Source organism: Leptodactylus fuscus, unplaced genomic scaffold (assembly GCF_031893055.1).
Source record: "Leptodactylus fuscus isolate aLepFus1 unplaced genomic scaffold, aLepFus1.hap2 HAP2_SCAFFOLD_708, whole genome shotgun sequence".
Taxonomy (NCBI): Eukaryota; Metazoa; Chordata; class Amphibia; order Anura; family Leptodactylidae; genus Leptodactylus; species Leptodactylus fuscus.
In genome coordinates, this window is record NW_027440744.1 from 10,627 (window position 1) to 17,500 (window position 6,874).

The following is a 6,874-nucleotide window of genomic DNA, read 5'->3' on the forward strand; positions in this document are numbered from 1 at the left end:
ACGAGCGGCCGCTGGCAGGTACGGCGAGAGGGCGCCGGTGCCGCCATCCCGGGCGAGGCGACGGGCGCCCCCCGCTGAGCCGATCGGCTCTTGGACACTTTGGGGAAAAAAATAAAAAATAAAAAAGGCAAACTTTGAAATAAAACCCCACGAAACACGGACCTCGGTGAGATCCCCCGGGCGGCCGGGGAGAGATGATTGGCAGGAGCTGCCAGGCGCGCAGAAGGGAAGTCCCCCTGTGCGGCCGGGGAGAGATGATTGGCAGCAGGCGGAGGCAGCCGCCAGGCGGACCAGAAGGAGAACTGCGGCCGCTCCGAGCAGAAGGGAAATCCCCCGGCGCGGGCCAGGGGAGACGAGCGGCCGCTGGCAGGTACGGCGAGAGGGCGCCGGTGCCGCCATCCCGGGGGAGGCGACGGGCGCCTCCCGCCGAGCCGATCGGCACTTTTAGACACTTTGGGGGAAAAAGACCGACATTTTAATAAACCCCATACAACACGGACCAGTGAGAACTGCAGCCGGCCGGCCGGCCGGCCGGCGCAGAAGGGAGGTCCCCCGGGAGGGCCGGGGGAGAGATGATTGGCAGGCGGAGGTAGCTGCCAGGCGCGCGCAGAAGGGAAGTTCCCCCGGGCGGCCGGGGGGAGAGAGAGAGAGAGATGATTGGCAGCCGGCGGAGGTAGCTGCCAGGCGGACCAGAACGAGAACTGCGGCCGCTCGGAGCGGAAGGGGAAGTCTGAGGCGGCAGGCCGGCCCAGGGTTCATGGAGAGAGGGAGAGATTGTCCCAGGCGGCTGGGAAAAAAGCCAGGCCGACCCAGGGCCACCCCAGCCTGGGTAAAGCCAGAGGATAAGTCCCTAGCAGGCGGCAGGCTGCGTTCTGCTAAGTGTCTACCGAGAGGGCACCACTTCCAGGCAACCCAGGGGGCTAAGCCTGAGGCGGCAGGCTGGCCCAGGGTTCCAGGAGAAGAGGGAGAGATCGTCCCAGGCGGCTGGGAAAGCCAGGCCTACCCAGGGCTACCCGAGCCTGGGCACATGCCGGAGGCTAAGTCCCTAGCAGGTGGAAGGCTGCAATCTGCTAAAAATCCACCGGATGGCAACGGAGAGCCGCAGTCCCCGGCTCGTCCACAAGGCGGCGCCAGCACTCGGGTTGCAGGCTGCATTCTGCTAAAAATCCACCGGATGGCAACGGAGAGCCGCTCTCCCCGGCTCGTCCACAAGGCGGCGCCACTTCCAGGCGACCCAGGGGGCTAAGCCTGAGGCGGCAGGCCGGCCCAGGGTTCCAGGAGAGAGAGGGAGAGATCGTCCCAGGCGGCTGGGAAAGCCAGGCCGACCCAGGGCTACCCGAGCCTGGGTAAAGCCAGAGGCTAAGTCCCTAGCAGGTGGCAGGCTGCATGCTGCCAAGTGTCTACCGAGAGGGCACCACTTCCAGGCGACCCAGGGGGCTAAGCCTGAGGCGGCAGGCTGGCCCAGGGTTCCAGGAGAGAGGGAGAGATTGTCCCAGGCGGCTGGGAAAGCCAGGGCTACCCGAGCCTGGGTACATGCCGGAGGCTGAGTCCCTAGCAGGCGGCAGGCTGAATTCTGCTAAGTGTCTACCAGAGGGCGACACTTCCAGGAGACCCAGGGGGCTAAGCCTGAGGCGGCAGGCTGGCCCAGGGTTCCAGGAGAGAGGGAGAGATTGACCCAGGCGGCTGGGAAAGCCAGGCCTACCCAGGGCCACCCGAGCCTGGGTACATGCCGGAGGCTAAGTCCCTAGCAGGTGGAAGGCTGCAATTTGCTATGGAAAGCTGCAATTTGCTAAAAATCCACCGGATGGCAACGGAGAGCGGCTCTCCCCGGCTCGTCCACAAGGCGGCGCCACTTCCAGGCGACCCAGGGGGCTAAGCCTGAGGCGGCAGGCCGGCCCAGGGTTCCAGGAGAGAGGGAGAGATTGTCCCAGGCGGCTGGGAAAGCCAGGCCGACCCAGGGCTACCCGAGCCTGGGTAAAGCCAGAGGCTAAGTCCCTAGCAGGTGGCAGGCTGCATTCTGCTAAGTGTCTACCAAGAGGGCACCACTTCCAGGCAACCCAGGGGGCTAAGCCTGAGGCGGCAGGCTGGCCCAGGGTTCCAGGAGAAGAAGGAGAGATCGTCCCAGGCGGCTGGGAAAGCCAGGCCTACCCAGGGCTACCCGAGCCTGGGTACATGCCGGAGGCTAAGTCCCTAGCAGGTGGAAGGCTGCAATTTGCTATGGAAAGCTGCAATTTGCTAAAAATCCACCGGATGGCAACGGAGAGCGGCTCTCCCCGGCTCGTCCACAAGGCGGCGCCACTTCCAGGCGACCCAGGGGGCTAAGCCTGAGGCGGCAGGCCGGCCCAGGGTTCCAGGAGAGAGGGAGAGATTGTCCCAGGCGGCTGGGAAAGCCAGGCCGACCCAGGGCTACCCGAGCCTGGGTAAAGCCAGAGGCTAAGTCCCTAGCAGGTGGCAGGCTGCATTCTGCTAAGTGTCTACCAAGAGGGCACCACTTCCAGGCAACCCAGGGGGCTAAGCCTGAGGCGGCAGGCTGGCCCAGGGTTCCAGGAGAGAGGGAGAGATTTGTCCCAGGCGGCTGGGAAAGCCAGGCCTACCCAGGGCTACCAGAGCCTGGGTACATGCCGGAGGCTAAGTCCCTAGCAGGTGGAAGGCTGCAATTTGCTATGGAAAGCTGCAATTTGCTAAAAATCCACCGGATGGCAACGGAGAGCGGCTCTCCCCAGCTCGTCCACAAGGCGGCGCCACTTCCAGGCGACCCAGGGGGCTAAGCCTGAGGCGGCAGGCCGGCCCAGGGTTCCAGGAGAGAGGGAGAGATTGTCCCAGGCGGCTGGGAAAGCCAGGCCGACCCAGGGCTACCCGAGCCTGGGTAAAGCCAGAGGCTAAGTCCCTAGCAGGTGGCAGGCTGCATTCTGCTAAGTGTCTACCAGAGGGCGACACTTCCAGGAGACCCAGGGGGCTAAGCCTGAGGCGGCAGGCTGGCCCAGGGTTCCAGGAGAGAGGGAGAGACCGTCCCAGGCGGCTGGGAGAGCCAGGCCTACCCAGGGCTACCCGAGCCTGGGTACATGCCGGAGGCTAAGTCCCTAGCAGGTGGAAGGCTGCAATTTGCTATGGAAAGCTGCAATTTGCTAAAAATCCACCGGATGGCAACGGAGAGCGGCTCTCCCCGGCTCGTCCACAAGGCGGCGCCACTTCCAGGCGACCCAGGGGGCTAAGCCTGAGGCGGCAGGCCGGCCCAGGGTTCCAGGAGAGAGGGAGAGATTGTCCCAGGCGGCTGGGAAAGCCAGGCCGACCCAGGGCTACCCGAGCCTGGGTAAAGCCAGAGGCTAAGTCCCTAGCAGGTGGCAGGCTGCATTCTGCTAAGTGTCTACCAAGAGGGCACCACTTCCAGGCGACCCAGGGGGCTAAGCCTGAGGCGGCAGGCTGGCCCAGGGTTCCAGGAGAGAGGGAGAGATTGTCCCAGGCGGCTGGGAAAGCCAGGCCTACCCAGGGCTACCCGAGCCTGGGTACATGCCGGAGGCTAAGTCCCTAGCAGGTGGAAGGCTGCAATTTGCTATGGAAAGCTGCAATTTGCTAAAAATCCACCGGATGGCAACGGAGAGCGGCTCTCCCCGGCTCGTCCACAAGGCGGCGCCACTTCCAGGCGACCCAGGGGGCTAAGCCTGAGGCGGCAGGCCGGCCCAGGGTTCCAGGACAGAGGGAGAGATCGTCCCAGGCGGCTGGGAAAAGCCAGGCCGACCCAGGGCTGCCGGAGCCTGGGTAATGCCAGAGGCCGAGTCCCTAGCAGGTGGCAGGCTGCTAGCGTCTACCAGAGGGCGAGATCCCGCCTCCCCGAGCGGCCGGGGAGAGAGGATTTGCAGGAGCTGACAGGCGCGCAGAAGGGAAATCCGGAGAGATGATTGGCAGCCGGCGGAGGCAGCCGCCAGGCGGACCGGAAGGAGAACTGCGGCCGCTGGGAGCGGAAGGGAAATCCCCCGGGCGTCCGGGGAGACTAGCGGCCGCGGCAGGCGCGGCGACCCGGCGCCGGTGCCGCCATCCCGGGCGAGGCGACGGGCGCCTCCCCGCCGGCGCAGTTGGCACTTCCGTCGACACTTTGCCAAATTTTCAACTTTCAAAATTCCTCCGGCGGCCGTTTTTCACACCGGGGAGCGGCGTCCTCACGCCGGCGGCGGCGCACCTCGGCCGGCAAAAAGGGGTACCTCCTCGAGTCGGTGTCGGGGGTCCCGCCGTGGAACCGGGCGTCGGACGGCCCCGGAGGAGGCCTCGGAGCGGAAAAGGCACTACCGGAATGAGGTTGAATTTGACGGCCGGATCCGGGCCGGAGTTCCACAAAGTCGGACACTTTGAGTGGTTGGTCTTCATGTAATGGGACAGGTGACACTCTCTCTGTGACCTACTTTTGAACACCCCCGTCAAGAACCGTGTCCGAGACAGCGAGTCCTGTCAATTAGCTTACCAAAAGTCAGAGTACCAGGGGATCGGACACCCGACTCTGACAAAGTCCCAGTGAACTCTGCTCACAGGCCGCCGACGGCGGATCCCCGCGGGGGGGAGGCAGAGCGAGGGCACCGCCCCCCCGGGTTGCGTGACAAGCCTCTTCAGGTCGCGTGGCAAGCCGCAGTTTTCAGGCGGGCGCCTCCCGCCGAGCCGATCGGCACTTAGACGCTTTGGGGGAAAAAAAGGTCAAACGCACAAAAAAAACCCCCCATAAAACACGGACCATAAGAGATCCCCCGGGCGGCCGGGGAGAGATGATTGGCAGGAGCTGACAGGCGCGCAGAAGGGAAATCCCCCGAGCGGCCGCTGGCAGGCACGGCGACCCGGCGCCGGTGCCGCCATCCCGGGCGAGGCGACGGGCGCCCCCCGCTGAGCCGATCGGCTCTTAGACACTTTGGGGAAAAAAAAGACAAACTTTGAAATAAAACCCCACGAAACACGGACCTTAACGAGATCCCCCGGGCGGCCGGGGAGAGATGATTGGCAGGAGCTGCCAGGCGCGCAGAAGGGAAATCCCCCTTGGCGGCCGGGGAGAGATGATTGGCAGGAGCTGACAGGCGCGCAGAAGGGAAATCCCCCGGGCGGCCGGGGAGAGATGATTGGCAGCCGGCGGAGGCAGCCGCCAGGCGGACCAGAAGGAGAACTGCGGCCGCTGGGAGCGGAAGGGAAATCCCCCGGGCGTCCGGGGAGACTAGCGGCCGCTGGCAGGCGCGGCGACCCGGCGCCGGTGCCGCCATCCCGGGCGAGGCGACGGGCGCCTCCCCGCCGGCGCGGTTGGCACTTCCGTCGACACTTTGCCAAATTTTCAACTTTCAAAATTCCTCCGGCGGCCGTTTTTCACACCGGGGAGCGGCGTCCTCACGCCGGCGGCGGCGCACCTCGGCCGGCAAAAAGGGGTACCACCTCGAGTCGGTGTCGGGGGTCCCGCCGTGGAACCGGGCGTCGGACGGCCCCGGAGGAGGCCTCGGAGCGGAAAAGGCACTACCGGAATGAGGTTGAATTTGACGGCCGGATCCGGGCCGGAGTTCCACAAAGTCGGACACTTTGAGTAGTTGGTCTTCATGTAATGGGACAGGTGACACTCTCTCTGTGACATACTTTTGAACACCCCCGTCAAGAACCGTGTCCGAGACAGCGGGTCGTGTCAATTAGCTTACCAAAAGTCGGAGTACCAGGGCCTCGGACATCCGTCTCCGACAAAGTCCCTGCGACCTCAGCTCTCACGCCGCCGATAGTGGATCTCCGCTGGGGGCGAAAAGAGCGAGGACGCGCCGGTTGCGAGACAAGCCCCCTCCGCGTCGCGTGGCAAGCCTCGGACGAGTCACCCGTCACCCGCGGGTCACCCACCGATCGATCTGACGGCCGCCGACCCGGCGGGAAGGGACCCTCGCTCGGCCGGACCTAGGGGGTCCGCGCCGGCTAAGGCGCGGGGTCTTTCCTTCCCTTCAGCTCCGGAGCGGCGTAGCGGAAAAGCTTAAGGCCGGCGCGGCGCCACCCGCCCAGGGCGGGCGCCCGCGGCAGACCCAGGACATCGGCGAGAGAGAGTTTGCCTTCGCCCCGTCCGACCCCCGAGGTGTCAGAAAACCGGGCGTCCCCTACGAACGAAAGGGTTCCTCGCCGAATCCGGGCCGGGCTCCGCGCCCGAGCCCCGGCTCTTCGGGAGGCCCGACGCCCGAGAGCACAGGTTGACCTCCGCACCTCCGTAAGACCCGAACCGGCGCCCGCCGGAACGGAAGATCACCCCCGCCACCCGGCCTGACCGCCTTGGCGATGACGGGAAAGAGAGGAGCGGCAGCAGCAGCGTGACAAGCCCCCGTGACACCGGCAGAGACGGCTCACCCGCCTCTTCCCACGCACTGCACCAGGCGACGCGCGCGGCCACGGGGGTTTCCCCGGTCGACCGGCCGCCGGGGGTCCGCAGCGACCACCGGGGCCAACCCTGACCGGCGGTCCCACGCCGGCCGCCCGCCTCCTGGGGCGCACCGGCGCCAAAAGCAGAGCCGAGCGAGGACGAGTCTAAAGGGTATCGGAGAGAGAGCGACAAGCGCGTAGGAAGGAAGGCCCGAACCCGGGTCCGGCTAAGGTCGTGAGAGAGATCCCGGATGCGGCTGAGTCCGCCCACGGCTCTCCCCTCGCCTACCGGGTCGAAGCCCCACTTCGCCTACGTCACCGCCTTAACCTCTCCGCCCCTCCCCCGCGAAGCCTGCGCAGCAACGGTCCGCCCGGTCCCGCGGCGCTCAGCGCAAATCTTAATAGATTCCCCGATGGATCTTCGGTGCGGTCCATAGGCCGGATAATCGGGCGCGGAGTTCTTACTCCAAGCACCGTGACCCCGGGGGGACGCGGTTCGACCACGACTGCGCACTGAGGCGGGCGAAGA